Genomic DNA, 21,349 nt, shown 5'->3' with positions numbered 1-21,349 from the left:
CATCTCCCTCGGTCCCTTTTGGGGGGGCCTTTGGATCTTGGCTGGGCTCTGAGCATCTCCCTCGGTCCCTTGGGGGGGCCTTTGGCTCTTGGCTGGGCTCTGAGCATCTCCCTCGGTCCCTTGGGGGGGGCCTTTGGCTCTTGGCTGGGCTCTGAGCATCTCCCTCGGTCCCTTGGGGGGGGGCCTTTGGCTCTTGGCTGGGCTCTGAGCAACTCCCTCGGTCCCTTGGGGGGGGGCCTTTGGCTCTTGGCTGGGCTCTGAGCATCTCCCTTGGTCCCTTTGGGGGGGGGCTTTGGCTCTTGGCTGGGCTCTGAGCATCTCCCTCGGTCCCTTTGGGGGGGGCTTTGGCTCTTGGCTGGGCTCTGAGCATCTCCCTCGGTCCCTTTGGGAGGGGCCTTTGGCTCTTGGCTGGGCTCTGAGCATCTCCCTCGGTCCCTTTGGGGGGGCCTTTGGATCTTGGCTGGGCTCTGAGCATCTCCCTCGGTCCCTTTTGGGGGGGGGCCTTTGGCTCCTGGCTGGGCTCTGAGCATCTCCCTCGGTCCCTTTGGGGGGGGCCTTTGGATCTTGGTTGGGCTCTGAGCATCTCCCTCGGTCCCTTTGGGGGGGGCCTTTGGCTCTTGGCTGGGCTCTGAGCATCTCCCTCGGTCCCTTTGGGGGGGGCTTTGGCTCTTGGCTGGGCTCTGAGCATCTCCCTCGGTCCCTTTTGGGGGGGCCTTTGGCTCTTGGCTGGGCTCTGAGCATCTCCCTCGGTCCCTTTGGGGGGGGGATTTTAGCTCTTGGCTGGGCTCTGAGCATCTCCCTCGGTCCCTTTGGGGGGGGCCTTTGGCTCTTGGCTGGGCTCTGAGCATCTCCCTCGGTCCCTTTGGGGGGGGATTTTAGCTCTTGGCTGGGCTCTGAGCATCTCCCTCGGTCCCTTTGGGGGGGCCTTTGGCTCTTGGCTGGGCTCTGAGCATCTCCCTCGGTCCCTTTGGGGGGGGATTTTAGCTCTTGGCTGGGCTCTGAGCATCTCCCTCGGTCCCTTTTGGGGGGGCCTTTGGCTCTTGGCTGGGCTCTGAGCATCTCCCTCGGTCCCTTTGGGGGGGGCCTTTGGCTCTTGGCTGGGCTCTGAGCATCTCCCTCGGTCCCTTTGGGGGGGGATTTTTGCTCTTGGCTGGGCTCTGAGCATCTCCCTCCGTCCCTCGGCCAGGAAGCCCAGGCTGGACCGTTGTTCGTTGTTGTTGTTGTTTAGTCGTTTAGTCGTGTCCGCCTCTTTGTGACCCCATGTACAGAGCACGCCAGGCACTCCTGTGTTCCACTGCCTCCCTCATGCTGGTAGCTTCGAGAACACTATCCAACCATCTCATCTTCTGTCGTCCCCTTCTCCTTGTGCCCTCCATCTTTCCCAACATCAGGGTCTTTTCCAGGGAGTCTTCTCTTCTCCTGAGGTGGCCAAAGTATTGGAGCCTCAGCTTCAGGATCTGTCCTTCCAGTGAGCACTCAGGGCTGATTTCCTTCAGAATGGATAGGTTTGATCTTCTTGCAGTCCATGGGACTCTCAAGAGTCTCCTCCAGCACCAGAATTCAAAAGCATCCATTCTTCGGCCATCAGGCTTCTTTATGGTCCAGCTCTCACTTCCATACATCACTGCTGGGAAAACCATGGTTTTCACTATGCGGACCTTTGTTGGCAAGGTGATGTGTCTGCTTTTTAAGATGCTGTCTAGGTTTGCCATCGCCTTTCTCCCAAGAAGCAGGCGTCTTTTAATTTCGTGACTGCTGTCACCATCTGCAGTGATCATGGAGCCCAAGAAAGTAAAATCTCTCACTGCCTCCATTTCTTCTCCTTCTATTTGCCAGGAGGTGATGGGACCAGTGGCCATGATCTTTGTTTTTTTGATGTTGAGCTTCAGACCATATTTTGCGCTCTCCTCTTTCACCCTCATTAAAAGGTTCTTTAATTCCTCCTCACTTTCTGCCATCAAGGTTGTGTCATCTGCATATCTGAGGTTGTTGATATTTCTTCCGGCAATCTTAATTCCAGCTTGGGATTCATCCAGCCCAGCTTTTCGCATGATGTATTCTGCATATAAATTAAATAAGCAGGGAGATAAAATACAGCCTTGTCGTACTCCTTTCCCAATTTTGAACCAACCAGTTGTTCCATATCCAGTTCTAACTGTAGCTTCTTGTCCCACATAGAGATTTCTCAGGAGACAGATGAGGTGATCAGGCACTCCCATTTCTTTAAGATCTTGCCATAGTTTGCTGTGTTCGACACAGTCAAAGGCTTTTGCATAGCCAATGAAGCAGAAGTAGATGTCTTTCTGGAACTCTCTAGCTTTCTCCATAATCCAGCGCATGTTTGCAATTTGGTCTCTGGTTCCTCTGCCTCTTCTAAATCCAGCTTGCACTTCTGGGAGTTCTCGGTCCACATACTGCTTAAGCCTTCCTTGTAGAATTTTAAGCATAACCTTGCTAGCATGTGAAATGAGTGCAATTGTGCGATAGTTGGAGCATTCTTTGGCACTGCCCTTCTTTGGGATTGGGATGTAGACTGATCTTCTCCAATCCTCTGGCCACTGCTGAGTTTTCCAAATTTGCTGGCATATTGAGTGTAGCACCTTAACAGCATCATCTTTTAAAATTTTAAATAGTTCAGCTGGAATATCATCACTTCCACTGGCCTTGTTATTAGCAGAGTCCAATTCTGAGTTTGTGCAGATCTATCTTTCAATCCAAGTTCAGTTCTCCATGAGTTACCCTCTCTTGAAGGTCAGTTGCATGCAGGGCTCAGTTCTGACACCTCTCAGGTGGACACCATTATAAGAGTCTGTTCTGGCACCCTTTTTTCTGGAAAAAGAGCATTGGTGCCATGTTTGTTTTGATGATGATACATTCAATAAATGTAAACCAAACATGTTGAAATTTGACTGTGTCTGTTCCTTTTCTTTGTGCTTTAACTTTGCAAGTGAAGATTTATACTAATGCATTTTGCCATATTTCCTGGTACAAGTGCTGAGATAGGAAGCTTTCCAATATTACTAGCAGAGTTTATGAGGAGTAAGGATTCTTCTGAGGGATATGCTTTGAAGGTAATGTATGTACCCAACCTAAATAAAAAATAAAATGTAAAATCATTTGAAAAAATAGGTGGTATAACAAATGCTGATTGGATATGATGAGGAGCCAATCAAGAAATGATATAGACTAAATGGGAGGAGTTCTGGAGTACCTGACGTCACAAGGGAGGTGGTTCTTAGCCAGTGGGAAGGTGAAATAACCTTATGAAGAAAGTAGAGAAAAGATTGTTCCATGACGACAACAACAAGTTATCAAAACAGAAAGAGGCGAGGTGGGTTTAACACTTTCATTACAAGCTATGATATTTGCAGGGTCTCATTCCAGGGCCAAAAGGTCGCTAAGAAGGGAAATGATAGGAAACTTTTTTAAATTACAGGTGGTCTTTCTCTTTTAAATACTAGAACTCAGGATCATCCAATGAAACTGAGTGGTGGAACATTCTAGGACTGTGTACAGGTGCTGTCTGGCCAGGGCCTCCTGTTTGGCCAATGGCAACCCCCAGGCAAGCACTCTTTGGATACCACTGGACGGAGGACTGACAGACTCTTAGGTAGCGACAAACTTTTATTAATTGGTTAACATTAGCAAAGAAATTGATCAGCAACGTAGGACAGAGTCTAATGTAAAGCCAACAGCAACTGGAATAAACTACAAAGCTAGCAATATAACCAAGAAGCAAAAGTTCTTGGGAAACAACAATAATAATATGGATAGAATAGGTTCAGTTCTTCATGTCTCCCCAGCCGATGGAGATCTGGAAGGCTTCAGACTGGCAGACAGCCTTTCTCTTCACATTCTGGAATGGAGCATAGAATAATGTATCAAGATCTCACTGTCTCCTTCAGCTGCTGGCCATTATATAGTCCATAGTGAAAGTCTCATGCCAAGCCCTGTTCTCTGAAGGCAGCCCTGTTCAAGTAAGTTTTTAATGTGTGATATTTTTCATCTTTGTTGGAAGCCGCCCAGAGTGGCTGGGGAAACCCAGCCAGATGGGCGGGGTACAAATAATAAATTATTATAAGCTGGCAACAGATGTAATTAATGATGTAATCCCATTCTCATCCTTTGATCTGGCCTGGGAGTCGACACGTGTGGGCATGAGCCTTCATTTGCATTATTTCTTTATCTCTGCAGTCAAAATAAGGCTAGTTTCCTTGTTCCCAGACAACTGGCTTCTCCTTCCTTCCTTCCCCCATGCAGGCAGGTGTTTGATAGCTGGCCAAGCCATGAAGTTGTTTTCACTTCTTCTCAAACAGCCACGTTCCTTACCTTAAAGCTACAACTCCATCGCAAACCAGGAGCACCACATTCTGTTTTATTCCCTGGCAATACAGGTGCCCTGCTCTGATTCATGGGCCCAGTTTGTCAATCCAGATCTAGATCATGATCCAGAAAATACAAGTCTTTGGGAAACCCATTTGCTAGCATATCAAGGGCTGCTAGCTCAGATGGCTTCAAAACGGGATTAGACAACAGCCTTCTTCCTTCCTTCCTTCCTTCCTTTTTTTTTAAAAAAAATAATATTTATTAAAGTTTTAAAGGTTACAGAAAGAAAAAGCAAAAAACACCATTTTAAACAAAAACAATACAACACATCACAATAAAGAAAAAACAAGAATGAGAAAAAGAAAGAAAAAACAAAAAATAAAATCCATTAAAAAAGCAAAAAAGAAAAATACAGCGAATCTTCCCATAGCTTATCTTTCATTAGCTTATTTCCTTGACCTCCTCACACCTCCCTTTTTTGTATTCTAGTTCGATTATCTGTTCCAGCAAATCCTTTCCATCTTTTCAAATTTTTGTCCTGTAATTTATCTTAATATAATGTAACTTTACTTTCCCTCCTTTCACCAATTAACAGTCAGTTTTTCCCAGATCCTTTATAACATTTCTGCTAAAGCCACATAACATCATTCCAACATCCTTCTAACATTCATTACCTTCCTTCCTTCCTTCCTTCCTTCCTTCCTTCCTTCCTTCCTTCCTTCCTTTAAGCCACAGCACCAGATGTCAGGCTGGGTCTTTGCAAAAAGAAAACAAAATGGCACACTTGGAGAGCCTGGGTAAGAGCTTCTCTCTGCTTCTTTTCCAGGTCCAACTGATGGTCTCCAAAGTCTTGCTAGACTCAAATGGCGTTATATGCATCCAACTGAGATGGGATCTAGTACTCCATCTTTTCTGATGATCAGGAGGTAATTCCATAATTAAATGTATCAACAATGGGGAACATGTTGCCCTCCAGATGTTACTGGTCTGCAACTCCTGTCATCCCCAAACATTGACCGTGATGCCTGTGATGCAGGGAGTTGGCACCCAGGAACATCTGAAGACCTCATAGATCCCACACAGTCTATTAAATGGTGAACATCTGGTAATGTATTATGGGGAAGCCACTTTCAGCCTGAGGGCAGATAGCCTATAAATAAACACCAACAAATGTTGCAAAGCAAGATATTTCTTTTCAGCACACAGCAGTAACTGAGATTTCAGCTGCAATTTTAAAAAGAACCAAAAATTCTCCATCTGATTTATCAGCTGATCTAGTGTACAGATCTTACAATCAACCCGTTTCTTCCACAAAGAAGATTGCCCCAAATTTGATTTACCCCATAAAATGAATATAGAGAGAAAAGATGGATCAAACCCATAACTGTTGCTTGCAAATGCTTACTGAAGTCCTATAAACTAGATGCCCAGGAGCTTAGAGAGGAATAAGATGCAAATGAGAAAGCTATGTTATCTAAAACATTTTTTTAAATGCCTTTGAATCCATATGGAACATCTTTTTAAAATGGAGATTGATCCAGCAAAAGAAAAAGACATTTCAGTCATATTGGACTCAACAATGTCTTTATGGGAAAGGATTGTCTGATCCTGACAGACGCCAAAGTTTAATGTTGGAAATGCCTCATTGAGACCCATTTTTGGCCAGAAGTTGTTGCCCATTTCAACTTTGTACCGATGAAATCCTTGACATTTGTAGACGTGCATCTATTTTAAAAATTATGTTCTTGAAATGGGGAGTTTAAGTGCAGGACAACAAAGAGAATATTGTGAACTTTCATGCTTGACAAGAGACTTATACTCTGAGCTTGGAAGGGAACCCCCCCCCCCCAGCATCCAAGCAATGTGTTCATGGTCTTATCCTCCATGTTATAATAGTTTGTTGTTTCACAGACACATCTGAGAGGATGGTGAAGCCAACGCCCACAAAGCTTTCAGCGTCCAGAAAGCGTAAAGCAAAAGCAAATGAAAATGGTGGTCTGTATACAGCACAGTCATAGGGGATAAGGAATGCGTGGGAAGTTGATGGGGAGACGGGCAGGGAGTGGAGCCAGTCATGTTGTGCCAGGGAGGAGTGCCAAGTAAAGCCCACGCAGCTCTTTGGGTGCCAGAGATCCACTAAGCCCCATAGAAACCCCAGGCGTGAGCCTACTCTTTGCTGCTGGCTGCTGTGTTCCTTTAGTGTGTGCGGTCAGGAATGGCTGTACAATTAGGCAGAATGAGGCAGTTGCCTCAGGTAGCAGGTCTGGGGTGGGTAGAGATGTGCAGACCACACAAACTGCACTGCACCACCTCAGTTAGTCTGCTGCCCCATTAGCCACATTGAGATAAGAGCCAAAGGCCAGCCCAGCCCAGCTTCTGTATGTGGAATTATGTGTTTGGAGGGAGAATCTTGTCATTTGCTTGGGGGGCAGAAAGTAGTATCAAAGGCTCCTGTCTTCTGATCCAGACATTGGTCAGAAAAGTTTCCTCAAGCAGCAAGGCATCTCGCCTTGCTCCCTCCACCTGCTTTTATCCTCCCAAGTGCCCACCTCCTGAACAGTTGAGTGTCTCTGGCTGATGGCTTCCACAGCATATGGAAGCCCTTTTTCCTGGAGTGGCAATGGTATGTTGGCTACTGATGGCTAAAGCAGGATTTTCTTTCTTCAAGCATCTGCTTTTCAGGACTTGCTTACTTTCTTCAAATCTCCAGTGGGTGAAAGATTGATCGTTCTTGAGATTTTCATCTTTACTGTCATGACACTGCTGGTTTTCATTCTGTGTAAGTACACAATTGGCGGACTTAGCAACTAATAACACGGGCTTTATTTTAATGCCAATAGCATTTCCAAAAAGAGATGGCAGGATGCACCTTCCATTTACCCCTTTCATCTCTCTTTTATACCAGGGAGGGAGTTCCAGCTGTCACCCAGTGAGAGCAATGGCACTGTTTTGTTCTCCCTGAATAAGTGAGTTCCAGCACTTGGAACAGAAGCACAGGCTAACACAAGTCCCTGGGACATCCTGGACAATTCCCTTTCCCAGCTTGCAATTCTCTCCTCCTTTCCCCACTAATCCTCATTTGCTGTGGGAGAGCCCCCATTTCTGGTCCTCTGCGCCCTGCCCTCTGCTAGGGCTCCAGTTCCTTCAAGGAAAGTGTTTGGGGAAAACAGGCTGCAAAGGATAAGGCCATGGCCAAAGTGGGTGGGTCCAGAGCCTCCCTAAATATCGAGATATATGCAGGGCTTTTTTCAGCCGGAATTCACCAGGACTCAGTTACGGCCCCCTCAGGTGGTTGATGTTTCCATTCTAAGAGAACAAGGGAGGCATTAATGGCGAGTTTGAGTGCCTCTTTTTCTAGAAAAATAGCACTGGATAGATGAACACATGGCCTATTTGCCTAGCGAGTTCGTTTTTTAAGGGCACTCCAAAGTAAGCAAAGCTCGGAGGGAGGGAGTCAAATGATCCAAGAATTTGCATATTTTAAGCATATGGCAGAGCATGAGGCAGCCTGGCAAATGCAAGTCTGTAGGACAAAGAGGACAGGTGTATCTAGACAACCAAAAATCTAACGCTCTCTGAGGAAGGCCAGCCATGGAAACAGAACCCCAGCCACCAGGGCAGCCACAATCAAGGCATAAGAAACCTCAGTATAAGGGTTTGGAGCAGAAAATATTAATAGAAGTCATATTCTTGTTTTTGTTGATTTGGTTTTTTCTTCGCCCTTCTCCCGGGACCTGTTACAAGTCAGCATTTAATATTAAATATTAATAGCAGTTTGAAACCAAGTATCCCGCTTGCACAGCTCATCAGACTAGTGGGCTAGAACACATTTTCTTCATTTCTTTTCTACCTTTTAGATAAGAAGGAAGTGGAAAAAAGAGCAGAGTTCCAAGAGGCAATGAACATGATTCGAACCTTTGTGGTTGGGATTGATTCAAACTATATGGACAAGGATGGTAAGCATTTTATATACAAATCCTCACTTTTGCTAAAACAGGTTTCATTTAAACAGATTTCAATTCCTGTAGTTAAATTTGGGGTTCATATTGCTTGAGCCATACATGTATTCAATGAAACTCAGCACCCAATAGAGTTCATCACTGTTTCATTGGTCAGCAGGAAGAAAAGCAGACAGTTGTGATTCTCACACCTCCCCACTAGAAATGCTGTCCTTCCCCATCACACTGCAATTCACAATGTTTGTGCTAGTGCAAGATTTTAGCACTAGCACAAGGGAACCTTCCCCCCATTTCTCCCTGCATGCCATCACCAAAGCTGCTCTCTGGGGTGGGGGAAACTTCAGAACAGATTGGAGGGAAGGGGGCTGAAGATTGCATTGCACAAAGAGAAATTCCTGCGCTTACATAACGTCCTCTTTAGAACTATAGGGAATGCAACCCAATATTCATCAGAAAAAGAGTTTGGGTGCCTGTATTTTCTTAGATCTCACAAAGCATAATTGAAAACTGCAAAGTATTCTTTGTATATTTGGCTCTACTGTGGGATTCAGGGAGGAATTGCGTTGTGACTCTGTGATTCCCAGCAGAAAAGGAGGACATAGGAGGGGAACATCAGAGATACTTCATGAGTCACTTTTAATATGAGAATAGGATAGTGGATTGCATGGGTCTTTGGTCTGATCCAGCCGCAGGATTCTCCAGAGACTTTTCATTGGTGATCTCAGCCACAGAGAATCAAATGTGCCCTCATATTCATAAGAACCCCGTCCTGGAGCTCTGCTCCTCGTTTTAGGCTAGAGCGTTTCAAAATGTTTGAAAATGGTTTCTTAGGATTTGCAGATTGTTATTTCAGATGCTCCTGCCTTAAACCGTTTCTAATCTTTTAGACTTCCAAATACTTGCTGCAGCTCAAAACATATCAGAGGAAATGCGGTATTTTGCCAACTGATACGGAAGAGGGGGGGCATACTTTCCTCTACCCATTTACTGACTACCACTGGGTCCGAGGCGATGACCTCAAGGGAGCCCACTCCCACAAGGACCCTTCAATGTCTCACAAGCACCACACTCCACCCCAAACCCCAATAAAGTGCCTCTTTCCCTTCCTTTCCACGAGCGAAATAAGCTCAAATATATTTCTGTATTTTCTCTGCTATGCCTATTCACACTCCATACCTATTATGAGTAGACCGTGTGTGTTTCTGTATCCCCGTTTATTCCTATGGCCATGCTTTAGCCAATCAGAACAATGCGTTCCCTTTGCACACCTCATTTAACCCCTTGACAAGTCGATGACAGCCCCCCCCCCCGCTGCGAGTGTTGAATCAAACCAAAAGTCAGAGGAATTGGCCACCCTCCAGGTGCCCGGCTTGAATCCTTGTTGACCTCCCTGTCAGCGACTCCCGGCAAGACCAGGCGAGGTCTCAATCGGCGATCCTTCTCAACGTGAGAAGAACACACCACTTCACCCCTCCCATTCCCAGGGAGGGGAGAGAGACAGACAGAAATGTATTTACATGCCTTTATTTCTGTCCTTCCAGCAGTACAGAGAAAACGTGACTGCTCTCTCTCATCACCAACAGCAGAGAGTGAAAACTCCTCCCATGTACTTCCAGTACAGATCATGTGACACTCTGAGCTAACATCCGGTGCTCAGTGCACTGAACAGACTGTCCCTTTGTTCCCACGGTACAGTCCCATAACGTCAACATCCTGTTTGGCTTTCCAGCCATCTGGAGCACTCAGCTGCATTGCTCCTTTTTTGTAACATCCTCCCCCAAAAGAATCAATGTGTGTTGCGGCAAGCAAAGCGTGATCCAGAGAAGAAAACAAACAGTTGTTATACACATACACACTCCCCTGTTGTTACAGTTCCACCCTTGGAACTCCCCGCCACTGGTTTCCCCAGTGTGCCTCTCTGTTTGTCTGGCTTCCAAGGAATGAGTGCATCTGCATTACCTTGGCTAGCAACTCCCTGTTGTGTCTTTGTCTCTGACTTAGACACAGCTCCAACCTGTCCTCGGTTGTGTACAACAGCAACACATGCAACAGCTAAGTTAGCAAACTCTTTTGAGTACCTCTTGGGTGGTTGACCCTTTGTAACTCTCTCAGACCTTCGTATGAGGTGCTGATCCTCTCTGCTCACTGGTTCAGTCTCAGGACTCTTTGGAGAACCAGTTCCAATAGTAAACAGTGGTTCATCCTTCACCTGTGAAGACCTATCCATTGTGTGAGATTTCCTCTCAATGACTGTGACAACTGAGCTCTCCGAGCTATCAGTGTCGCTCTCAGTACCACTGTAATCTGTAAAATCATCATCATCATCTGAATCGTCCTCAGTGGGAAATGTGTGTACTATCACTCTCTCCTGTTCAGGAGCACTCTCTAGAAATTTTGTGAGAATCACCTGACCAGATTCAGACAAAATTACTCTGTAGAGACCCTTTTCATATCCCACAAAAATGCCTCTGGCATTCTTTACTCCACCTGGAGCTTCTGTCCTCACATGAGACCCAAAAACCTTGAAATGGGCAACAGAAGGTTTTCTATGGAACAGTTTCTCAAAAGGAGAACTTCCCAACTCTTTTGAAACCTTTCTCAACCACGTATAATTATACGACATTAGAGACTCCGCCCAGTACTCATGTGGCAGATGTGAACTAAGCAATTGCGCATTCATCCCCTTTTGCAATTCTTTGTTCACCCGTACACAGACACCCCTGTTCCACACTTCCGCTGAAACAGCAACCTTGTGTCTTATCCCTTTCTTCTGCAGGAACTCCTGGAAATCCTGTAAAAGGAAAATCTGCTTTTCATCTGTGAAAAGAAAATCAATGTTAGCATCATGCATATTTTTAACCTTGTCACAAAACTCCTGAAATCTATCCAAGGCTTGTTGCGGTTTCTCTAACATATAAATCCAGACAAAGTTAGAGAAATGATCCACACACACAAGATAAAATCTTGCATTGCCTCTAGATGGTGCTAGAGGACCAATCACATCAGCATACACTCGCTGAAATGCTCTGTCGACCCTGGTCACCTTCTTGGTCACACCTGCAAGAGAAAGTAGGTTAAACACAGATGAATTACATTCCATGTAATCACTTTGTGCATAAGTCAACAAATACAGTCCACCTTTCTCTCTGGCAGAAAGATAAAACTCTCCATCTTTGAAGATCTTGCAGCTCTCAGCATCGTAGGACAGTTTCAGTCCTTTCTTTGCAATCTGCAAAACACTCAGCAGATTGAACTTCAGTTCAGGAACCAAGTAAACATTGTTTATAGTCAAGTTCAGACTCTTAAGATACACAGTCCCTATCCCGGTCGCTTCCAGCTCCTGACCGTTGGCCTGTTTCACAGCGAAGCTTTGCTTCTTAAACGTTGAAAAGAGTCCTTTGTGTGGGGACATATGAACGGTACTCCCCGCGTCGATTACAAACGAGTTCCCAACATCTGGCGTGGTTCCTTTCGCCATCAAAGCCTTTGCAGGTTTCACCGAAGGCTTGGTATGACTTTTGCCTGATGCCTCAGGCTTTGCTGAGCAGCCCTTAGCTCCTTTTGGCTGGCGTGGCTTCTTACAGTTCCGCTGAAGATGCCCAGCCTGTCCACAATTGTAACATCGGACAACGTTCAAAGCTACAGCATCCTCTCCAGTAGCCACATTAGCGGGGGAATTAGAACTCCGTTCCTCCCTCCTCCTGTCCTTTACTTCCAGTGCAGCAAGCCTGTCCTGTTCGTTCAAAACAACAGCAGACACCCTCTCCACGGTCAAATCTTGAGCCGGGAGGGAACCAAGCTGACTGGCAACGGTTTTGTAAGTCCGATTTAAGCTGTTTATCATCATGAAGCAAAACACTTCCTCCTGCAGACGGAAATTGCGTTCCACCATCTGCTGGCGCAGATATTTCATTTCTGTCAGGTGCGCTTGAACATCTCCATCAGGCGCAAGCCTCAGATTGGTCAGCTTCTCAAAATACAGCAACGCTGAAGAACCAGCATCCCTCTGATGTGTTCTACGCAGCGTCTCACAAATCTCTCGCGCATACTCTAAATTCTGAATATGCACCAATTGGCAATCTGAGACACACAGAATTATAGCCGTCCTGGTCTTTACATTCTGTGATTCCCAACCTCGCGTTGGAACTGCAGGGATGGGGTTCTCAATCACCTCAAAGACCCTCTGATTCTGCAGCAGGGCCTTCATCTTTACAGACCAAGATGAATAATTGTCATTAGTTAGGGGAGGTGGATAAGGTAAACCTCCCCCCTTCTTGGCATCCATTTTGAATCCAAGTCTCAGCTCTCACTCTCGAGCCTGTAAAATCCAAAAGTCTTTTCTGGGTTGTTTACTGCCTACTCAGGCAGGCAAACTGCAAGCTGTCTCAAAGTCCTTGCAAAGATAGCCAAAACAACTCCACTTCCCAGGCTCTGACTGAGCCAGCCCCTGTGTCAGTAACTTTCCACTTTACTGACGGTCGTTGCCCAGCAACTGTGCATACCTTTCTTCGAACAGGAAACCTTATCAACCACAAGAATTCCTGGTATGCAAGCCTTTGCTTTCAGAGCTGTTTTCCCAAACGCAGCTCTCGTGAACCAGAGAATGAATCAATCTGCGTCCACACTTTTAGCCCGAAATTCAGCATACCTTTTGGGCTCCGTTGCGTGGAAATTCCTCCTCTTGGTGTCCAGCCGTCTGTTCAGCTTCTGGCTGCACGCAGACATTATCTTATTTTCTTTGGTGCAGAGGATGACAAACGATCCATCAACCTCTCACGCTGAATTCCCATGGATCAGCAACCATCGGCATCTGCTACCAGATGTAGGAATCAAGCCTTGACAGAGGAATTGGCCACTCTCCAGGCACCCGGCTTGAGTTCCTTGTTGACCTCCCCGTCTGCGACTCCCGGCAAGATCAGGCGAGATCTCAATCGGCGATCCTCCTCTAGCGTGAGAAGAACACACCACTCCTCCCCTGCCATCCCCAGGGAGGGGAAGGAGACAGGCAGAAATGTATTTACATGCCTTTATTTCTGTCTTTCCAGCAGTACAGAGAAACGTGTCTGCACTCTCTTAACATCAACAGCAGAGAGAGAGAAAAACTCCTGCCCTGTACTTCCAGTACAGGTCAGATGACACTCTGAGCTAACATCCGGTGCTCAGTACAATGAATAGACTGTTCCTTTGTTCCCACGGTACAGTCCCAAACATCAACATCCTGTTTGGCTTTCCAGCCATCTGGAGCTCGCTGCTGCATTGCTCCTTTTTCGTAACAGGCTGCCGTGGCCTCCGTGGGGAGCTGCCCTGGGAGACACTGGGAAACTGGTCCCCAATGCAGCAGCCAGACTCTGGGCTGGGATGCCTCTCTTTAAAAAAAAAACACAACATATTTTATTTCTTGGTTTACAAAAGTATGTGCAATTTCTCCTTTTTCAAGTTACATTTTCTACAGATCAGTTTCCTCTGCTGAGACATTAGTGTTGAATTAGGAAGAAAAGGGGGAAAGAGGTGGGGGCATGGTGAATGGGGGTGGGGTGGGGTGACAATGTTTCTGTTGTGTTATGCAGCCATAACCTCTGAAATTGAACACCCGGCACACTTCAGCTGCGCCTCAGCTCCGCTCAGGATGTGTAGCACAGTGTTGCGTTGCGATCCGCGGTGTGTGCTCTGTGTGGAGGAATCTCAGGCAAGCAGAAAAACACTCAGCAGGCAGCTTCTTCCTAATCTAAGAAGCTTTATTTACAGCAGAGAAACAGGCCGGGAGAGAGAGCCTGTATGGTAGCAAAAAACCCCGAAAGTGAAAAGCTCACATAACAAAGCAGACCCCCCCATGTGAACACCCCCCCCCCACTGGCAGGCCGTCACTCCATGAGCTATTAACCCTAAAATCTCTGGTTCTCCTCACAGTTTCTATTTTACTTAATGTATGTGTGGGGTTTTGTGTCAGCGTCACTCGTGTGGCTTCTCTCTCTCTCTTTTTTAAAGTAATATTTATTAAGAGTTTAAAGATTACAAAAAGAAGAAAAAGAGTTAAACAAAGCAAAACAATACAATACATGAAAAACAAAAAACACTACTTATCTTAACAAAACAAAAACAGAAACAATTAAAAACACATCCAATATTTCCATATCTTATCTTTCATTTACTTGTTTCAACGACCTCCTCACACCTCCCTTTTTTGTATTCTAGTTCAGTTAGCTATTTCAGCAAATCCTTTCCATCTTTCTCAGTTTTTGTCCTATAATTTATCTTAACACAATCTAACCTTATTTTTTTCCCCTTTGGCCCATTAACAATCTATTTTTACTTAATTCTTTATAACATTTCTGCTAAAGCCATATAACTTCATTCCAGCATCCTTCTAACATTCATTAATTTTACAGTGTTTCTGTAAATAGTCTTTAATTTTTTTCCAATCTTCTTCCACCGACTCTTCTCCCTGGTCTCGGATTCTGCCAGTCATTTCCGCCAGTTCCGTGAAGTCCATCAACTTCATCTGCCATTCTTCCCGGGTGGGTAAATCTTGTGTCTTCCAATGCTTTGCGATAATCGTGTGGGTTCTCTACAATTTGCTTGTGTTCCTTTGGTAGTGAGAGGTTGGGGTTGGCCCAGGGTGTGCTTGTTTGTTTGTGGTTGGCTGTGGTGGTCTTTGTTTTCATGTGTGAGTGGGGCGGGTGGGTGCTTTGGATCAGGTTAGCCATCTTGATTCATATGCTGTTGGGAGTCATACCAGAGTGAAGGCGTCTTCTATTTATCCCCGTGTCAGTTTCAGTTCATTGGTTAGTTTTTCTAATAAGGCTATTTCCCATACTATTTGGTACCATTGGTTCATGCTTACTCCTGACAGGTCTCTCCAGTGTCTGGCTATGATGTTTCCGGCAGCTGAGAGTAGGTGGGTTATGAGCTCTTTGTGATGTGAGTGGGCGTTATTGTCTTGGAAGATGTTTAGTAGGACCATTTCTGGGGTAACTTCTAATACTTGCTTAGTTATTTTGCATATTTCTCATATGGTTGTTGTCCAGAATAATTGGATTTTGGGAATTTGTAGTTTTTTCTGCCACTTGTGGCTGAGGGAATCCATATTGGGAGGTTTGGTATAGGTAGGTTAGTTTTGGGAGGGTGATCATGGCTACTTTGTCTGAGAGAGTGAAGTTTGTGTTGTCCCATCTCTTTAGGTCTTTGTTAATTTGTCACCACAAGGGGTTGTAGTTGTAGAGGTATAATTTGTTGAGGTTTCTGGTTGTTTGTACCCCTAGGTATCTGAGCCTGGTGCGGCAAAGTTTTATCTTGGTGACGTTGGCAAATTATTTTGGGGTGTAAGGGGGGTGTTGAAGCACACTGCTTCTGACTTTGCAAAATTTACCTGTAGGCCCGATACCATTGCAAATGTGTTGAGTTCTCCGGTTAGGGAGGTTGCTGTGTTTATGGGGTCTGGTGTTGTGAGCACTAGGTCATCTGCCAAGAGCCCTGATTTATAGTTTCTGCCTTTTATTTCCACTCCAGTGATGTCTGCAGCTGCTCGGATTTGGATTGTTAAAGGTTCCAGAGCCAGGATGAATAGGAAGGGAGACAGTGGGCACCCTTGTTTTCTGCCTCTTTGGATTGCTATGGTATTATTGTTAGTCTTGCATTTTGCTGAGGCTCGGGTGTATATTTGTTTGAGGGTTTGTAGGAAGTTGGGGCCAAATTTCATGTTAGTTAGTACTTCTAAAATATATTTCCACTCTAAGCAATCAAAAGCTTTTTGGATTTCTAGGAACATAATTGTCAGTGGGAGTTTAGTTGCCTTGCTGTGTTCAATCAGATTCAGTAGTTTCCTGATGGGGTCTGTTATATTGCGGCCAGGAACAAAGCCAGTCTGGTCTGGGACTATTAACTTGTGTAGGAAGATTTTTAGGCGGTTGGCCAAGATTGATGTGGGTATCTTATAGTCATGGTTTATTATTGAGATTGGGCAGAATGATTCTACTTTGAGGCTGTACTTCAGTGGTTTTGGGATGGAGACTATCTTGGAGTAGGTCCAGGTTTTTGGAATGGGGCCCCCTTTGATGATGTCATTGAATAGGTGGGTCATGTAGGGCATCAGGGGTTCTTTGAATTTCTTATAGAATTCTGCTGTAAAGCTGTCTGGGCCCTGGGGCTTTGTGTGGTTTCAGGTTTTTGAGGACTGTATCTATTTCCTCTGGGGTGATAAGACTGTCCATGAATTCCTGTTCCTCATCAGTTATGGGAGGTGTATAGGTTGGAGTACAATTCTGCAAATTCTGAGGTTATTTCTTTGGGGGGAATGTTATGTTGCCGTCCTTTTTGGTGTTGCAATGTATTCTTGTTCTGAGTGCTTTTTTCCTACACCTGTTTGCTAATAGTCTGGAGCTTTCCCCTCCATACTTGTAGAAGCATTGTTTAGAGTATAGAATGTTGATCATTGTTTTGTTGATTTCTAGGGAATCTAGTTCTCTCTGTTTTTGTTCTATAGCTTTAAGAATTTTTTTAGATCCTGTTTGTAGCATGATGAGAGGGCCGTGATGTCTTGTTCTATCTTGCTAACTTTTAAGGAGGTTTGTTTTTTAAGGGATGCTTTCTCTTTTATTTTTATTTTTTTTATTAAATATTTATTAGCATTTTCAAGAATTAAACAAGAACAAAAAATAAACAAAAAAAATACATAACAAAATTAAACAACAAAAAAAGAAAAAATAGAAAAAAACACATAAAATTATTCATACTTATTGTTCTTAACCTTATTTCTCAGACCTCCTCACACCTCCCCTTCTTGTATTCCAATTTAAATTATCAGTTCAGCAAGTCCTTAACTTATTTCTTTACCTTAATTTATACATTTATTCTAACATACCATTATTTTACTTTGCCTCTTTTTTCCATTTCCTCCATTTATTTTTTACAATCTTATTTTCAATTAATTTAAAAAGGAAGAAACCAATTTTACCTTATTAAAAACACACATCAATACTTATACCTCATTAATTGTTCTTAAACCTTTTTCCTAAAGTCGACCAAAATTTCCCTTCCACGATTTACCCAATTTCCTTACCACTAATTAAAAATGAAAAGAAAAACAAATTATCCTTATGTACCCTTTGGATCCCAACCTCCACCCGCCCTTTTTCCCGGTTCCAGTCCCCAACCAATGTCCATCAGTCTTTATGTTATTTATTTAGCCTGGAGACCTCACGTCCGAGGCCCTTTTATCTCTCTCAGTTCCTTTCTGCCGGTCTCTTTGATAGTCCTTAATGTTAAACCCCAAGTCTCGGAGGGGCTCCGGCCCAGCAGAATCCTTGTTGCTTCCAGCCAGTCTTCCATACTTGAACACGAAGCCTATGGGGGGCTCCAACTCTTGTTTCAAATTTCTTACAGATCCAGATGTCCCCAAGGCTCCAGCTTTCACCTTCCGCAGATTTATAATCTCCCATTCAGACCAGGCTTTCCACATCCAATTTTTATTGTCCTTTTTTATCATCATGTCAGGCCTCATATTGTAACTCTCCTTTAACTCCTGCACATCTCCTGCTTCTCCTTCATTTTCTTCAAAGACAGCACCTTGCTCCATCATTTCTGCACTTTCAGTTTCATTTACTTGTTCAGTTAAGTAGGCTTCCTGTTTCAAGTCCTTATCAGGCTCAAAACTGTTGTTCACTGTCCAGTGTAGTAGTGATATCTTTGTAGACATAACATTGTATTCATCTTTCAAATTTCCCAAGAGAGCGAGTGTTCTATCCAGTTCTGCTTGAAATTTACGTGCTCCAGCCATTTTTGTAATGTAGTATCCCTATTACCCCTCTAGGGGGATTTTAGTTCCTTAATATTCCTTTCAACTCAAAACCAAAAGTCCAGTTAATTTGTATCAGCCCTCGTTATTTTCAAATAAAACAACAAAAACAGCAGAAACAATGTTCTCTTTTCCAGCTGGCAACTAGCTGACTCGCAGCTCTCTTGACAGCTGTCAAAATCTTCCATGCAACAGACTTTCTCTTAGGACGTTCCCGGGTCTCGGGGGGGGGTGAAATTTCAGTCCCCAAATTCTTTTTATCCTCCAGTAAATCCTTATAGTGTCAAAACCGTGAAATCAAGATCTTTTCACTAAGAAACAGGTTCTCTCGACCTTAGTTGCCCAGTCCTTTGCTTTAAATTGTTTACAAAGAGGGGGGGGTGACTTCCTTTTTAGCCCCTTCCCGCTCGTTCCAAATCCAGAATTAAGTTTTTTAACGTTCCAATCTCCGTATTACTCACGGGTTTATATTTTAGAGTCCAGTCGGTCTTGGAAGAAGTTGGCGCTCTCTGTCTATGGCTTGCGGCTTCACTCCGTAGGCGAGGGAGTACTCTCAGCACCGCGCCTCACCCTGCCTCCGCTCCGAAGCCTTTAAAAAGGCTCCGGCGCGGATTGGGGGGGGCGCAAATGGTGCCCGCCGAGTCTCTGTGTTCACAGGCATCCGCGCCTGTGATTTTAAGGGTCCCCGCTTCGCCGCAGCGGCCAGACCCAGACGCTACGGAGCCGATTCCCTCCGGAGCTCGGAGGGAATCCGCCATTAAACAATGGCGCCAACCCGGAAGTCTGGATGCTTTCTCTTTTATGCAAGCTCCTCTGGTGACCGCTTTCATTGCATCCCATAGGAGGGGGGTTGTTTGTTGTCTACATTGTTTTCCTTGAAGTAGTTTTGTGAGACTCTCTCTGTTTATTTGTGGTTCGGATGGGACTGAAGGACCATGATGGGGTGGCTTGTGTCCCCCCTCCTATTTTGAGGGTAACTTCTACTGGGGCGTGATCTGTGATTTTAATGTTACCCATGTTCATTGATTCTACTGAGGGGATCAGACCTTGTGTGAGCAGAATGCTGTCCAGATGCAATGCCCTAAGAGAGAATATTATGAAAATGATATACAGGTGGTACATGACCCCAGTCAAGCTAGCAAAAATCTATCATTTGCCTGATAATAAATGTTGGAAATGCAAAGAAACTGAAGGTACATTCTTTCACTTTTGGTGGACGTGCCCAAGGATTAAGGCTTTCTGGGAGATGATTTATAATGAAATGAAAAAGGTATTTAAATATACCTTCCTGAAGAAACCAGAGGCCTTTCTCCTGGGCATAGTCGGCCAATCGGTGTTAAAGAAGGATAGAACTTTCTTTATGTATGCTACAACAGCAGCAAGAATACTTATTGCAAAGTATTGGAAGACACAAGATCTACCCACCCTGGAAGAATGGCAGAGGAAGGTGATGGACTACATGGAATTGGTGGAAATGACTGGCAGAATCCGAGACCAGGGAGAAGAGTCGGTGGAGGATGACTGGAAGAAATTTAAAGACTATTTACAGAGATATTGTAAAATTAATGAATGTTAGAATGATGTTGGATTGAAATTACCGTATTTTTTTCACCATAACACTCACTTTTTTCCTCCTAAAAAGTAAGGGGAAATGGCTGTGCGTGTTATGGAGGGAATGCCTACGGGTGGCATGCCTACGGATTTTCCTCCTCTAAAAACTACGTGCGTGTTATGGTCGGGTGCGTGTTATAGAGCGAAAAATACGGTAAGTGGTTTCTAGCTGTAATGGGGTAAAAGAATATGAAAAAATGGTTTTTTTTATAAGTAAAAATTTAATGTTATAATAACTTAAGATTAAAGATTTGGATAGAATAAAGAGGGAAAGAAACTGCTAAGCTAATAAATTGAACTGGAATACAAAAAAGGGAGGTACGGGGAGGTCTGGGAAACAAGTTAATGAAAAATAATGTGATGAAAAGATTGTTTTTAACTATTTTTATTTTGTATTTTGTATTTTTTCTTTTTCTATTTTGTAATGTAAAAACCCTAATAAAAATTTTATATATATAAAAAAAATGCTGTCCAGATGGATACTGTGCCATGGCGCCCAGACAAGAATGTGTGGCTGGTGTCTCCTGGGTTTTCTTCACCCCAAATGTCAGACACCCCTGTTTTTAGCATTTTTAGCAACTTGTAAGAGTCCCTAATTGTTGGGGGTTTCCTTCGGAGGAAGGTTGCCCATGGGGTTGTAGGGGGGTGTCTTTCAGGGATATGCTTTTCATATTTAGGTTGAGGTCACCCCCCCACCGCCCGGAATTGCTTCCCCTTCGGAGGAGAGGAACTTGTTTAATGTTTTTTGTATGAACTCTAGCTGTTTCAGGTCTGCGGCATATATGGAGCCAACTGTCAGTTTAGTTTTGCCATCTAGTGTCCCTTTAGCAAAAATGAGTCTGCCTCTTTTGTCTTTGAGGACTGTTGTGGCTTTGAAGTTCAGGTCTGTGCTGAGTATTATGGCTACTCCACAGGACTTTGCTGAGCCAGGTGCAACTCATTGTTGACTGAAGCAGGGATCGCTCAGGAGTTTGGGAGGGTTGTGTATTTATTGTAGGAAGGCTATGTGTGGTTTCATGGTGTGTACATACAAGGTGATGCATTTTCTTTTGATGGGGTTTCCCAACCCCCTCACATTTAATGTAATTCCTTTTAAGCCAGCCCTCTTGCTTATCTACTATATAGGGTGATTCCATGCCAGCCCGTCCGGGTTGCCCTGAGTCTCCCACCTTCTATTGTCCATCAAACCAGTGAAATTGCGCTGACCTAGAGGTTAGAATTAGATTTGGGTTAAAGAGTGGGGGGTGGGTTGCAGAAAGTATCCCCCATGTAGTCATATAGGTGTTTATTTGGGGTACCATGGGCCACCTGGCATTTAGCCAGTTGGTCCTAGGTCTCAGCTGGCATGGAGTTCTTGGTTCAAGGTCAGGCCATCCTCCCTGTTGTTTGTGATAGGAAGTGATCAGTGAAACGGTGTTAAGTGTCTTAATAATAATAATAATTTATTATTTATATCCCGCCCATCTGGCTGGGCTGGTTCCCTGTAACTGGGCTTCTCGCAGTGAGGGAACCACCAGAAGGCCCTCAGCACTGGACCTCATTGTCCAGGCAGAACAACGGGGGTGGAGACATTCCTTCAGATATACTAGACCGAGGCAGTTTAGAGCTTTGAAGGTCAGCACCAACACTTTGAATTGTGCTCGGAAACGCACTGGGAGCCAAT

The 21,349-nt window shown here is 44.6% G+C and overlaps 1 protein-coding gene and 1 long non-coding RNA gene across 4 annotated transcripts in view; one reads left to right on the top strand and one right to left on the bottom strand.

Annotated features, from left to right (window-relative positions):
- LOC128412059 (zinc finger protein 239-like) overlaps nt 1-21,349 on the bottom strand; it is an 89,787-nt gene that overhangs the window by 46,206 nt on the left and 22,232 nt on the right. The gene's annotated exons all lie outside the window — the stretch shown is intronic.
- LOC128412191 (uncharacterized) lies at nt 2,264-7,126 on the top strand. Its single transcript, XR_008330025.1, has 4 exons — nt 2,264-3,331; nt 5,153-5,252; nt 6,238-6,321; nt 6,995-7,126. It is a non-coding gene; the product is annotated as an uncharacterized LOC128412191 (long non-coding RNA).

The sequence above is a fragment of the Podarcis raffonei genome, chromosome 4 (assembly GCF_027172205.1).
Source record: "Podarcis raffonei isolate rPodRaf1 chromosome 4, rPodRaf1.pri, whole genome shotgun sequence".
Classification (NCBI taxonomy): domain Eukaryota; kingdom Metazoa; phylum Chordata; class Lepidosauria; order Squamata; family Lacertidae; genus Podarcis; species Podarcis raffonei.
This window is presented reverse-complemented; position numbering and strand designations above follow the sequence as displayed.